Below are 13383 nucleotides of genomic sequence, written 5' to 3' on the forward strand. Positions count from 1 at the left end.
GAAGGAAACAATCGACACAGTTGCATCACTTATTTCAAATGTTTTTTCAGTTCTATTGCCATAATTATTGCTGTTGGTCCATCGTTGCCTTGTGGTCTGTTGACCGGAAGCGTCATCGATACCCCACTTTCCAATAAGGAGCAACTTCTTATTACGTAAATTTTTCAGTTCATCTGGATTCAGTAGAGCGAGTATTTTCTTTGTTGTATGATCCAAAAGAGATATGAAGTTCACACTAGCTCCCGAGTCAGACGCGTCTATATTCTCTGGGTAACACTTTCGTTTTGCTTGTATGAGTGCATCGTAAGGAAGATATTTATTTTCCGGACTAATGATCGCACTATGTTTTTTTAATTTCTCATATCTTTTTTTACTTAGTCTTAAGTCCACGTACATTGCCAGAACATTATTCATATGGCTTTCAATATCATCATCCACATAAATATTCGGAGGATCGACAAAAGAGTTTTTTTCTTTCAGATGCAGCGCTTTTCATAGTTCTTCGTGCGTACAACTAGAAGCGAGCTCTCCTATGCGTTTTCTTTTGGTCTTCGTGGATGCTTCAGCATATAATAGTCGTGGATGACCTTTACTTACAGAACCATTTTGCCCCTGGTTTTCACGATTATCACTGAATGAGTCTTCACAGATGGAATTGAAGTCAACTTCAAAATCTTTTTCTAAAAAGTTCGCACAGTTCTTCATAAAACGATTTTTCTGCCGAGACATTTTTCTCCACAACTTATTGTACTGAGGGAGAACTTACTGTACTCAATCGGTGTGTTATGGACTCTAATTGTATTTCGGAGAAGGAATCATTACTGGCCTTTATATCATTCATTATGACATCTATCTTATTGTTATTTGTATTGGGCTTCTTACTCCATATTGATGTGCACAAGACCAAGTTCTTTACTTTAAAATACATTGTAAGCCGTAAAGTGTTTGGACAGATGATTGTTTTACAACTTATATATTTACAATTCAACGATTATGAATATTAATAGGAATTCCCCCCAGTTTTCCTTCAAAAAATTGTGAAGGAAGTTGTTTTTATCGATCACTATCAACGTGCTAATGAACTCCTGAATAATTACAAGAAAACAGCTCAACCCGTAAATCTGTAACACGCAAACTGCTGGAACCGTGTTCCATCATTTGTTATTCTTTTTTTAGACCGTATCCTCTCCGCTGATGCTTAGAGACGGTTAAACTGTGTATCGAAATTTATCCATGGTATAAACTACCTCCATCAGTTCATAAGGTATCGCAACATGGAAGTGAAGTATATGCTAGATTTAAACTGCCAATTGGTTTGTATTTAAAAGAGCCACAAGAGGCAAATAATAAAGTCTTCAGGAAATCACGAGCTGAAAACTTCCGAATATGTTGCCGCAAAAAGACAAACAGATATTATGCGGCATATTATGTTATTATCATCTGATCCACTTATAAGCTCTTTAGGAATAAAGGATGGCAAGCACAAGGACGTTCTTTCTCAAGAAGCCAAAACGCTGCTGTTGGTTCAATAAATTAATGGTAAGTGTGATAAGTGCCGAATGTAATTCCATTCCATTAATCATTCTCAGGGCCAGATTTACATTTTAAGGTTTTGGGGTTTAAGATTTAGGGTTAGAAGAGTCGATAACTCAGCTGAGACATATAAATTTATGGTACAGGCGGATGAAGTATCGGAGTTATAGGACTTTGTAGATAAGGATTCCTTGTTGTGACGGTTACCGATTTTCGCGCAGGATGTCATCAAAGTATAGTCATTCACGAACATTAAAAAAAAATTCCAATTGAATCGATGAAAAACTGAGTTGTCGGCAGACTTTTGTCCAAAAAGATCGGTTTCTGTGCGGTGGTCCGGTGGTGACGCATACGCCGCCGTACATGCATAGGTATACGTAGAATTCATTGTAGTAGTAGCAGCCGTTTTTCGAAAATATCTCGAAAACTAAGGCCGAGCGACGGTTATATGTATAGGAAAAAGTTGTTCAAAATCTTGAGTTTTACAACATATTTAAATTTCATCAAAATCGGTGAGGTGTAACCTAATCTCAATAATTACCGTGAAAACTTCTAATGGATGGATTTAATGGCTTTTTATATACAATAATATGGTGTTAACAGATTGTCGAATATACAATTTGTTTATAACAAAAAAATGTTTATAACATTATTTTACAACTTATTTAAATTTATGTAATGACAAAAAATGTACAGCATTTCACTCCATTGATATATGTTTATGAAATTCTCTCCTACAGTTTCGCAGATTTTTATTATTTATGTCTCGCGCCTACGCCCGCTAAGTCAGCGCGTGATACTTTAATCGTACCTGACGTTATTCAGTAAAAGCTGGATACAGTAAAACTTGGATGTATGCAACAAACATTGGGACCCAGGCGTTGCATATATCCAGTCGAGGTGTCGAATCTCGGGTTACACGCGACGAGCAGCCAAGCGTGAACGTAGAAAAGGACAGACAGTGGTGGAAAGAGAGAGGTCCGATGATCAAAGGAAAGAGCCGAAACGTATCGGTGTGACTAATACTAATTCAACTATAAAACTTTTTTATTTTTGACTTTTTTTTACTGAAACTTTTACTAACGCATTGATGAAATTTTTCTGATTAAAATGATACCAAACACGATATAGTTTGAATTATAATTACTTGATAAAATTGATGTTAAAAGTTTGCGAAAAGCAAAGGAGGATTGGAAATGAAAACCGGTTGCGGCGTCGACTCGGGTTTCAAACGTTGCATATATCCAAGCGAGGTGTCGATTCTGGGCATTTAAACGTTGCATATATCCAAGCGAGGTGTCGATTCTGGGCATTTAAACGTTGCAAATATCCAAGCGAGGTGTCGATTCTGGGCATTTAATGTTGCATATATCCAAGCGAGGTGTCGATTCTGCGTCCGTACAAATCGTTTGTACCGTGCCGCGTTACCTATTCTACGTTCGTACACAACATGCGACGTGTTGCATGTTGCATGTTGCGTGTTTCATGTATCTTTGGTGTACGGCCTGCCTTATACATATGTAACCGAGGTGTTAATTCTATATTGTTTATTCTATTATTATTGTTTATTTACTCCATTATCATTCTCTTATTATTGTTAACTTGTAAATTACTTTAATTTTTAATAGGAAGAAACTGTCCGGTTTTATGGAAATCACGAGCTGTTCCTAACATCATTAACCACTTGACATACAATGACGTATCTGAGACGTCATCCATTTCATGTGCCATTGTAGACTCTGACGTCTCCGAGACGTCAAGAACTGTTTTCAGTGTTCCTAAATGGCCAAATTAATTGGTATTCTGCGGACGCGTCGACGCGCATTTTATTTGTATGTCAAGTGGTTAAGCACCTAATTTGCAGTCAATAGTTCAGCAGGATATTCTGAATAAATAAATAAATAAATGAATATAATTCAAACTATATCGTGTTTGGTATCATTTTAATCAGAAAAATCTCACAAATGCGTTAAAAATAGTTTGATTAAGAAAAGGTCATAAATAAAAAAATTTTATCATTGAATTAGTATTAGTCACACCGATATTACGGTTCGGATCGTATTACACGACTTCCTCGTCGAGCGTCTCGATTCCTCTCGGGGGAACCCCCCAAGTGGAGGGGATAGCGATGTTGTATATATCCAGCCAATCTTTCGTTGCATTTATCCAGGTTTTACTGTATCCAGCCAATCTTTCGTTGCATATATCCAGCTTTTACTATTGTTGGTTACCATCTTCCCTATCTTCTGCACAGGGCAAAAATCACACCAACAGTCATTCTGTTTACTCCCTATCTCCTATATCTCCCATAAACAATCAGTCATCCTCGTATTCATCCTGCCTCGCCTTCTACAATTAGTCACCTACAACCTTTGCCCTTTCCTTTCTTTGACCCTTCCACACTGCCATTCTCGTAAAATATAAATAGATGCAGAATTTGGGAAAGAGGCGCATTTTGTCAGAGTCTACTGTACGGTCAGTACGTCTGTCACAATAAAGCAGTTTGTGAAAGTATTCTTGTTGCCCCGTGATTCCTGCAACCCCGGTCTCCAACACTGTACACCGATGTTATTTATCCGCGTAAATGGAAAACAACTATTCTTATAACATACAATAGTTAATTTTGTTAAATTTGTATCGCATGATATAAAATAATTAAAGTTATACATACTCCAGGGTATATGTATTAAATTGATAATTTTAATATGCAACAAGTAATTTGAATAACTTAAAGAACATAGTCATGACAATGAAATAATTTTTTACAAAAAATACGGCTGTAGTTCCGAATAGCCCCGATGGCCGATCGACATGGGCTTGGGGGGGGGGGGGGGGCAAATATAAAACGGTATCCACATCAAACCAGTAGTTTCGGAGATATTAATTAAAAACTTTCACAGAATACATAGAATTTTGCCTATACAGACGTGACTAACACAATCATCCCCGTTGTGACACAGTAGAGGTCTCGACCTGGGTATCTACAGGGTGTCCTATATGTATAAAGCGCATAATTTTGTAAACTGTGGTTCACGTTTACATTAATCTCGTCGTTTTACTCGTTTTGATATGCTGAATACGAATATGATTTTTGTTTTTAATGGAAATAACAAGCTGTCGAAATATTCGCAAACAACTTTACACAGAATTTTACCCAATAATGTAAGGCATATGTAAGACGAATTTGCCAGTTATACATATACGAACGGAAGGTAACACTTTGTTCGTCTACGAATATCAAACCGTAGTAGGTTAGGTTAGGTTATATTCTCCGTGGCGGGGGTGCCGGGGGAGGAGCTTTGCCCTTCCCCCAACCTAAAACACAAGAATAATTACTTTAAAAAATGGTACAATGATCACAACTGAATGAGACACCCTATAGATACTCAGGTCGAGACCCCCTACTGTGTCATCGGTTACTTGACACTCGACGACCACGATTTCTACAGCGAGGATGGTTGTGTTAGTCATGTCTGTATAGGCAAAATTCTATGTATTCTGCGAAAGTTTTTAATTAATATCTCCGAAACTACTGGTTTGATGTGGATACCGTTTTATATTTGGGGTTTCCTCCCTCCCCCCTCTCCCCCCTCCAAAGCCCATGTCGATCAGCCATCGGGGCTATTCGGAACTACAGTCGTATTTTTTATAAAAAATTATTTTATTGTCATGACTATGTTCCTTAAGTTATTCAAATTATTAATTTAATACATCTACCCTGGAGTATGTATAACTTTAATTATTTTATATCATGCGATACAAATTTAACAAAATTAACCATTGTAAGTTATAAGAATGGTTGTTTTCCACTTACGCGGATAAATAACATCGGTGTATAACGTCAGGTATGATTAAAGTATTACGCGCTGACTCGGCGGGCGTACGCCCGAGATATAGATAGTAGAAATCTGCGAAGCTGTAGGAGGGAATTTCATAAACATATATCAATGGATTTGGAATGGAATGTTCTACAGTTTTTGTCATTACATAAATTTAAATAAGTTGTAAAATAATGTTATAAACAAATTGTATATTCGACAATCTGTTAACACCATATTATTGTATATAAAAAGCCATTAAATCCGCCCATTAGAAGTTTTCACGTATCTCCTTTGAGGGGTGGTTTCACCCTTTAAAGTCGCGTCTCAGCTGATATAAAAAATACGTGTCCCTTACTTTTACCTACTTAACAAATGTACGAAGTTTCATCAAAATCGGAGGGAGACACTTTTGTGCCTTTCATTGTGAGAGCTAACGCGAGACGGAGTAAGTATACTGTGATATATATTATAACATAATTTGTGCAATATTCGTTTCAAAATAATCCAATAATGTGTAATGTAAAACCAAATGTTACTAAAGGAGCCATTAAAAAACAAAGAGTTCGCGTATTTAAATTGTAAATTATGTAAATTAAGTTAAACTCGTAATTTGAATGTTGTATGATATATGTATAATATATATTTATGTATAACTATATTTATTCATTAGATTTTTCTAATCAATTTATTTAATTTGAATGAAGTAATTCAAAATTTTTAAATAATATAAAAGAGATTAAACGCGGAGGCACCATAGGACCTCATTTTATGAGAGTGACTAATTCATTGACACTACATTCAAAAACCTATTCCGTTTAACATCAATCCATTTTGTGCCTAGATAACGCTGTTCAGAAAAGGACACCGTAGTACTAAACCATGTGAAATTGGTCCTCGGCGAAAATGACTGAATTTGAAATATGTTGTAACTTTTAGATCACAGAACAAATGTTTCTCAGGCAAAATGTTAAAAAATGTACAGTTTCGTCGTTCCAACCCCTCAAAAGTCTTTGAGGTCAGACCAGCAAAGATATCACTTTCGGATCAATGCGGCTACCGTTATAAGGGAACAATATGAATTTTTAGTGAACAAAGTAGTTAAAAAATAATTGTTTATGACAATATTATTTAAATAATTTGAAAATGTCATTATTTGCAAGAACTGATTGGTGATTTGAAGTGAGAAAAATCATAACAGATAGCGTTTTCTTAACGCATTATTTGTTTTAAAATAAGCAATAAACAAATAACTGATAGTGAAATCTATTCCAGTAGACTACCCTTAATTATGAAAAAACAAGTACTATTAAACAGAAACAATGATATTAAATGTTTTTGTTACACCGGTTTAACGGTACTTGTTTTTTCATGATTAAGGGTCAGTCTACTGGAATAGGTTTCACTATCAGTTATTTACATATTTATTACCTGTATTAAAACAAATAATGCGTTAGGAAAACACTATCCGTTATGATTTTTCCTACTTTAAATCACCAATCACTTCTTGGAAGTCTGAAAGGCTGAAACGAGGAAACTGTCCATTTTTTGTCATTTTGCCTGAGAAACATTTGTTCAGTGACCCAAAAGGTACAACATATTTCAAATTCAGCCATTTTCGCCGAGGACCAATTTCACGTGGTTTAGTGCGGGGTCCTTTTAACTTTTTTTTGATGTTCCGATCCCCACTAGGTGATTCTTATAGTGTTTTGTACGTTGATTACGAATCTGCAAACCGTTTTGCTCCTACACGTATAGCTGTTGTGAAATTTGATTTTGAAAAAAAAACCACACATAGTTTACAGATTTATACAAAGGGTATAGCAGGATAAGATGGTCAAAAGTGCCCTTGAGCCGATTTTTTTCAGCAATGCACCATTTTATAGCTTATAATAAAAAACCATTGTACACCAAGTTTCAACCCTGTATCTCAACTGGGCGGGTAGTTACAGGGTGAGAAAGAAAAAGTGGTTTTTTGCCATATTTTCCCTATTTAATGGCATTCAAAAAATCTGAAAAAATTCTAGAATATTCCAGCCATGTTTCTTTATGATTGTGAATTTTTTCAGATTTTTCGGTTGCAAATCCTAGGCGTGAAAAATCAAAAACGCAAAAAAAAATTGAAAAATTGAGATTTCGGGTGGAAGCTTTCAAAACACTAGATTTTTACTTTCACAGTAGTTGTTAGATATTAGCATGACTGGTGTCCTCAATTTTTGTCAGATTTTTAACTGTGGTGCGCCGTGTTTAAAAATATCAAAAACCGATATTTTCGACATATTTCGTGCGATAACATGAGAAATACTTTCAATTTTTACATTTCCTTTACACACTTAGTGCGTTATGTGATTTCTAACATTTCTGCGCTGGATGGAGCAAGATCTGAATGGAGAGAGTGAAGTTATTGTAAATAATTGAAAATTACGCACCTTATCTCCTAAAATATTCGACGGCTTTTCAACGTTGTCGGTGGCTGAATGGTGAAGGTGTCCGACGGCGGAACCGCTGGAAAGATTTTTGTCGCAGGTTCGTACCCCATGAATGTTCAATTTTTTTTTTTTCATAAAACCATTTTTTTTTAATTATTAATTACACAAGAAGACACACTAATCATTTAATAACGTATGAAAAATATTTTTAAAATATATTATCATGAAATAAGTGGTGCACTACCGGCTCTCTGGCTATATGTACAATTAAGGTAAAATATATACTGCTTTCAATATCCATAATAAACAAATAACCACGTGACTGTTCAATTAACAAAATATTTTGGGCTATATCCGTAATTAGAACAATGATAATATATTTTAAAAATATTTTTCATACGTTATGAAATGATTAGTATGTATTCTTGTGTAATTAGTAATTTAAAAAAAAAATGATTTTATGAAAAAAAAAAAAAATGGACATGCATGAGGCGCGAACCTGCGACAAAAATCTTTCCAGCGGTTCCGCCGTCGGACACCTTCACCATTCAGCCACCGACAACGTTGAAAAACCGTCGAATATTTTAGGAGATAAGGTGCGTAATTTTCAATTATTTACAATATCTTCACTCTCTCCATTCATATCTTGCTCCATCCAGTGCAGAAATGTTAGAAATCACATAATACACTAAGTGTGTTGTTACGTCTCCAGTTATAACCCATTTTCGTCTTTCGCCATTCCAAGGGGGTCTTGCTCTAGAATCCGCGAAACATCAGCGTTTTCTCGCTTAGCGACGCCCGCGATACGAAATCGGGGAACTCGCGGAATGCGGTAGCGAAAACCCTTTGCTTGCAGGTTTTCGCAAGCAAGGAGCGTGACCTACTCCCCTTTTGGGAGTATAAGTTATCGGTGCAACGCAAGTACGCCAGTTCCGTGATAGCGTAAAGCAAGGACCGAAGTTCTGCCCGTTCATGACCCGCAATAGATCCGCGTGTAAGGCTACTCGAAACCAGGAAGGTCATCGACGACATGCTCGGCCGACGGTTCAACACGAGTGTATCGCCGTGGTCTGAAATAGCAGACCCTTAATTGGACCAGCGTCTAGGAGTGCACCCGTGTGCTGTGCAGGACCACCACCAACCGCTTGTATCTCCAAGGTCGAGTCATAGCCACGCGCCGCGAGTCTAGTGTACCGTCCGAAACGCGAAGTAAGTGAAAACCAAGACCTCTAATGTGAATGACCAGCGAGTGTTACGAGAACGAACGAGTGACGCACAACACCTGAAGTCAGCGAAAGGTATATAACGACCAAGACAGAATATATATATACCGATAGAACCATATACGAGTATTATAATTACTAAACGCCCACCCTGTATCCTAAACTACCTGCAAGGAAGGTCAAGGTACGCCTTAGCATTTTAATCGGCAGAACCCGAGGAACATATTAATAGTAAAATAACCTTTCATTGGAGGAGAGCTATTCTGGCAGTTGCTCTCCGTGGGCCTGATCAAATTGCTCGGAGAGCAACGAGCGGTCGTGCTACAAGACGAGACTCGGTTGGGTAATGGCTGGACCAATGGCCATTCCTCTTAATCAAGAGAATCGGCAGAAGGAACGAACTTGCCATTTGATCACAACCAGTGATTTACAGATGCAGTTGACAAAATTTTAGGAAATTGAGGATTGGAGCGTTTCCAAAGGATTGAACCCGATTGATAAGGAAGACGTCTGCAAGAAACACTTCGTCGAAACGACCGCACGCGATAAATCCGGACGTTTTATTGTCAGCAGCCCATTCAAGGACAATGTAAAGAACTTAGGGAACTCTGAGGATGTTGCTTTGCGAAGACTCCATGGAATAGAAAGAAGACTAAAAAAGGATCCAGAATTGAGCGCAAGCTATCATCAATTTATGAACGAGTACCAAATCCTGGGACACATGAGCCTCATTGAAGATGACGAGGATAAGGATTCAACGTTGGCACTATATTATTTGCCGCATCATCCGGTAATGAAACCCGGCAGTACTAGTACCAAGGTTCGGGTGGTGTTTGATGCGTCAGCTAAGACGAGCTCCGGCCTTTCACTAAACGATACGCAATGGATTGGACCTACAATTCAGGACGATCTCATAACGATTATATTGCGTTTTCGAAAACATGATTATGTATTAACTGCTGACATTTCAAAGATGTATAGGCAGATTCTGATTAAAGAAAATCAGCGAAACTATCAGCGCATCCTTTGGAGAACGGATCCTGAATTGCCTGTACAAAGGTGTCGTCTCAACACGATTACATATGGCACATCATCAGCTCCGTTTTTGGCTACGAGGTGTTTACTTCAACTGACTCTAGATAATGAAGTTCAATATGCGAGAACGAGTCGCATCATTGCCAAGGACTTCTACATGGACGATCTGCTAACTGAAGCAAAGACTATTGAAGAGGCAAGGACGAACTGACAACCTTGCTAAGCTCTGCGGGACTCGAACTTCGAAAATGGGCATCTAATGATCCTCGTACTCTTATCAATGATCGTAATAACTGCAAGCAACCCCAGGTGCAAATCGATAAAGACCTTAAAACATTGAGACTTTTGTGGGAACCTGAGGAGGATCAATTACGTTTCTTGTTGCAAATAACTACGGAGCATAGAGTAACCAAACGCGTGATTTTGTCAGCTATAGCCAAGATATTTGATCCTCTAGGATTAATCGGACCGCTTACAGTAACAGCAAAGTTTATCCTGCAAGAACTCTGGCAGCGGCAAGCAGGCTGGGATGAAACGGTACATCAGGACTTACACACCCTGAATGGTACTCGATGTTACCGACACTTAACGAACTGAGGATTCCAAGACAAACCTGGAGCGCAAGAACGGTGCATGCACAGATTCACGGATTCTGTGATGCCTCTGAGAAGGCGTATGGGGCCTGCATTTACGTCCGCTTTACAGACGCCACAGGTCATCGTACAGTAACATTATTATGCGCGAAATCCAGAGTCGCGCCCCTGAAGAACTTGACATTGCCACGCCTAGAACTATGTGGCGCGGTACTTCCAGCACGCCTAGCCAGCAAATTGACAAAGAATCTACAGATTACGACTGAACAGCAATATTTTTGGTGTGACTCTATGATAGTGCTGCACTGGATCGCAGCACCTCCGAATCGTTGGAAGACCTTTGTTGCTAATCGTACATAAGAGATCCAACAACGAACGAATCAGCACCACGTTTCTACTCATGAAAATCCAGCTGACCTAATATCACGCGGAGTTGAACCTAGTCAACTGGCAGCAAACAAATTGTGGTGGCATGAACCTTACTGGCTGCAGCAGAATGAACGCAACTGGCCTGCATTCCAACCACCAGCACCGAACGAAGATATCCCGGAAGAACGGACTCCAATTTCCACCTTAGCATTGTAGCGGCAACGCTGTTACCATGCCCTCGACCCTAGTCGAGGGAAAGTTTTATAACAAGGGACTTGGCGAGCGTGGTTACCGTTAGTTTTAGCATCTGGTGACCACTCGCCAAGTCCAGCATGTTTTCCAAGGACATGACAAGTCCGTTTGGGGTTTTTCCCAAATCGCGGCGATTTTGCCGTCTTTTTCGTAGGCGCGGCGTGCTCGCTGTCCTTGTCTAGGGGTGCAGTATTTAACCCTGGGCAAGCGGCGGCGAGTCGCCACTTAAAATAAGATTTTTGTCTTGCACGTATCGTGTGCACGTTCGCTCCGTAACTTCAAAGTTCGGAATAATAAATATAGAGTGAGAAAAAGGAATAAGTAACATTTACTCTCCTTACCCCTTTCATAAAGGCTCCTCAGCATGTACCCGTGTACCGGAAGAAACGTGGCTCTTTAAAAGATATTCGTCGTTAATAAAATTAACTCGTGTAACCGCATATTGTTATCGATTTGCGTGTAATACCAAACTGGCTGTAAGGGAAAGGAACTTTGGCACGTTGTCAGTCGAGGAACTCGGTCGAGCTACAACAGCCTTGTTAAAATTAGCTCAGAGTCATGAATTTAACGTAGAACTTCAGGAACTTAAAAAAAATGGGAGGGTATCACCTTCTAGTACTTTCCCCTTTCTTGGACGAATCGGATTTAATCAGGGTGGGCGGGAGACTAAAAAATGCCCCTTTGGACTATGAGCAACGCCATCCTATTGTGTTAGCATCTAAGCACCCCTTGACGAATTTGATTGTTTTGTCCGAACATTTACGACTCTTGCATGCTGGGCCACAAATGGTGCTAGCATCCCTCCGCACAAGATACTGGATAATAGCCGGTAAGAATACAATTAAGAGCATAGTAAGGCGTTGTATAAGATGTTTTCGCGCGAAGCCAAGATGTGTGAATTATCAAATGGGTGATGTTCCTGCTGATCGGTTAACTCCGGTTAGAGCCTTCTATTGTAGCGGGGTAGATTACGCGGACCCGTACTATGTAAAGGACAGGATACGTAGTCGTACTCTAACGAAAACATATATGTGCGTATTTGTTTGTTTTTCGACTAAAGCCGTGCACTTGGAATTGGCTGGTGACATGAGCAGCGATGCATTTCTGAATTGTCTTCAAAGGTTTATTGCTAGGCGAGGTAAATGTGCCAAACTTTATAGCGATAACGGATCGAATTTTGTGGGCGCTCGAAATGAACTGAACGAGCTGAAGGAACTGCTATCTAATCAGACTCATCACGACAGGGTGGCAGATTTTCTGGCTGGGGATAGTATTCAGTGGCACATGATTCCCCCCCATGGGCCTAATTTCGGTGGACTTTGGGAGAGCGCAGTAAGATGTGCAAAATATCATTTAAAAAGAGTACTAGATAATTCACGCTTGACATACGAAGAGCTGAACACCGTACTGATCCAGGTTGAGGCGTGTCTCAATTCAAGACAGCTGTCACCTTTATCAGATGATCCTCATGATTTAAGTCCATTAACTCCAGCTCATTTTCTAATTGGAGAATCATTGAGTAATCTCCCACAACGTAATTTGGTTGAACTTAAAACTAATATATTGGACCGGTATCAGAGAATGCAACAAATTCTCCAACATTTTTGGAATCGATGGCGGATAGAATATTTACATTTGTTACAACAACGCTATAAATGGCGTCGTGCAATGGATCCTAATCTGGTGCCAGGTAGTATGGTCCTCATCCACGAAGATAATCTGCCACCTACTCGATAGCGCCTAGGGCGAATTAAAGAATGTCGCCCTGGTAAAGACGGTATTGTAAGAGTTGTGACTATACACATCGCGGCCGGAGATTGCAAAAGATCGGCGTCAAAGGTGTGTGTCCTTCCTGTAAACGATGATTGCACCAAAGATATTTCCAAAGATAAACCCGTCACCAAAGACGCATAATGCAAGTAATCGAGAATTGAGATACATTAATGTTCATATTCTCCTTTATATTAATGTTTATATTCTCGTTTTATATGTAAGCTAATATTATTAATGTTATATTCCTCTTTCTATATGTAAGTCAAGATTATTAAATTTATGTTCACTTTGTTATATATGTCAGTTATTTGTTGAAAGAAGTACCTTTTAAGGTGGGCGGTATGTCCACGCTGTGGCG

At 38.8% G+C, this 13383-nt stretch overlaps 1 protein-coding gene across 7 annotated transcripts in view; it reads right to left on the minus strand.

Moving 5' to 3' along the window:
- The window catches only part of LOC114875741 (zinc finger protein 271-like), a 55110-nt gene that overhangs the window by 10391 nt on the left and 31336 nt on the right, over positions 1-13383 (minus strand). The window lies entirely within an intron of this gene.

The sequence above is a fragment of the Osmia bicornis genome, chromosome 10, assembly GCF_907164935.1.
Source record: "Osmia bicornis bicornis chromosome 10, iOsmBic2.1, whole genome shotgun sequence".
In the NCBI taxonomy this organism is placed as follows: Eukaryota; Metazoa; Arthropoda; class Insecta; order Hymenoptera; family Megachilidae; genus Osmia; species Osmia bicornis.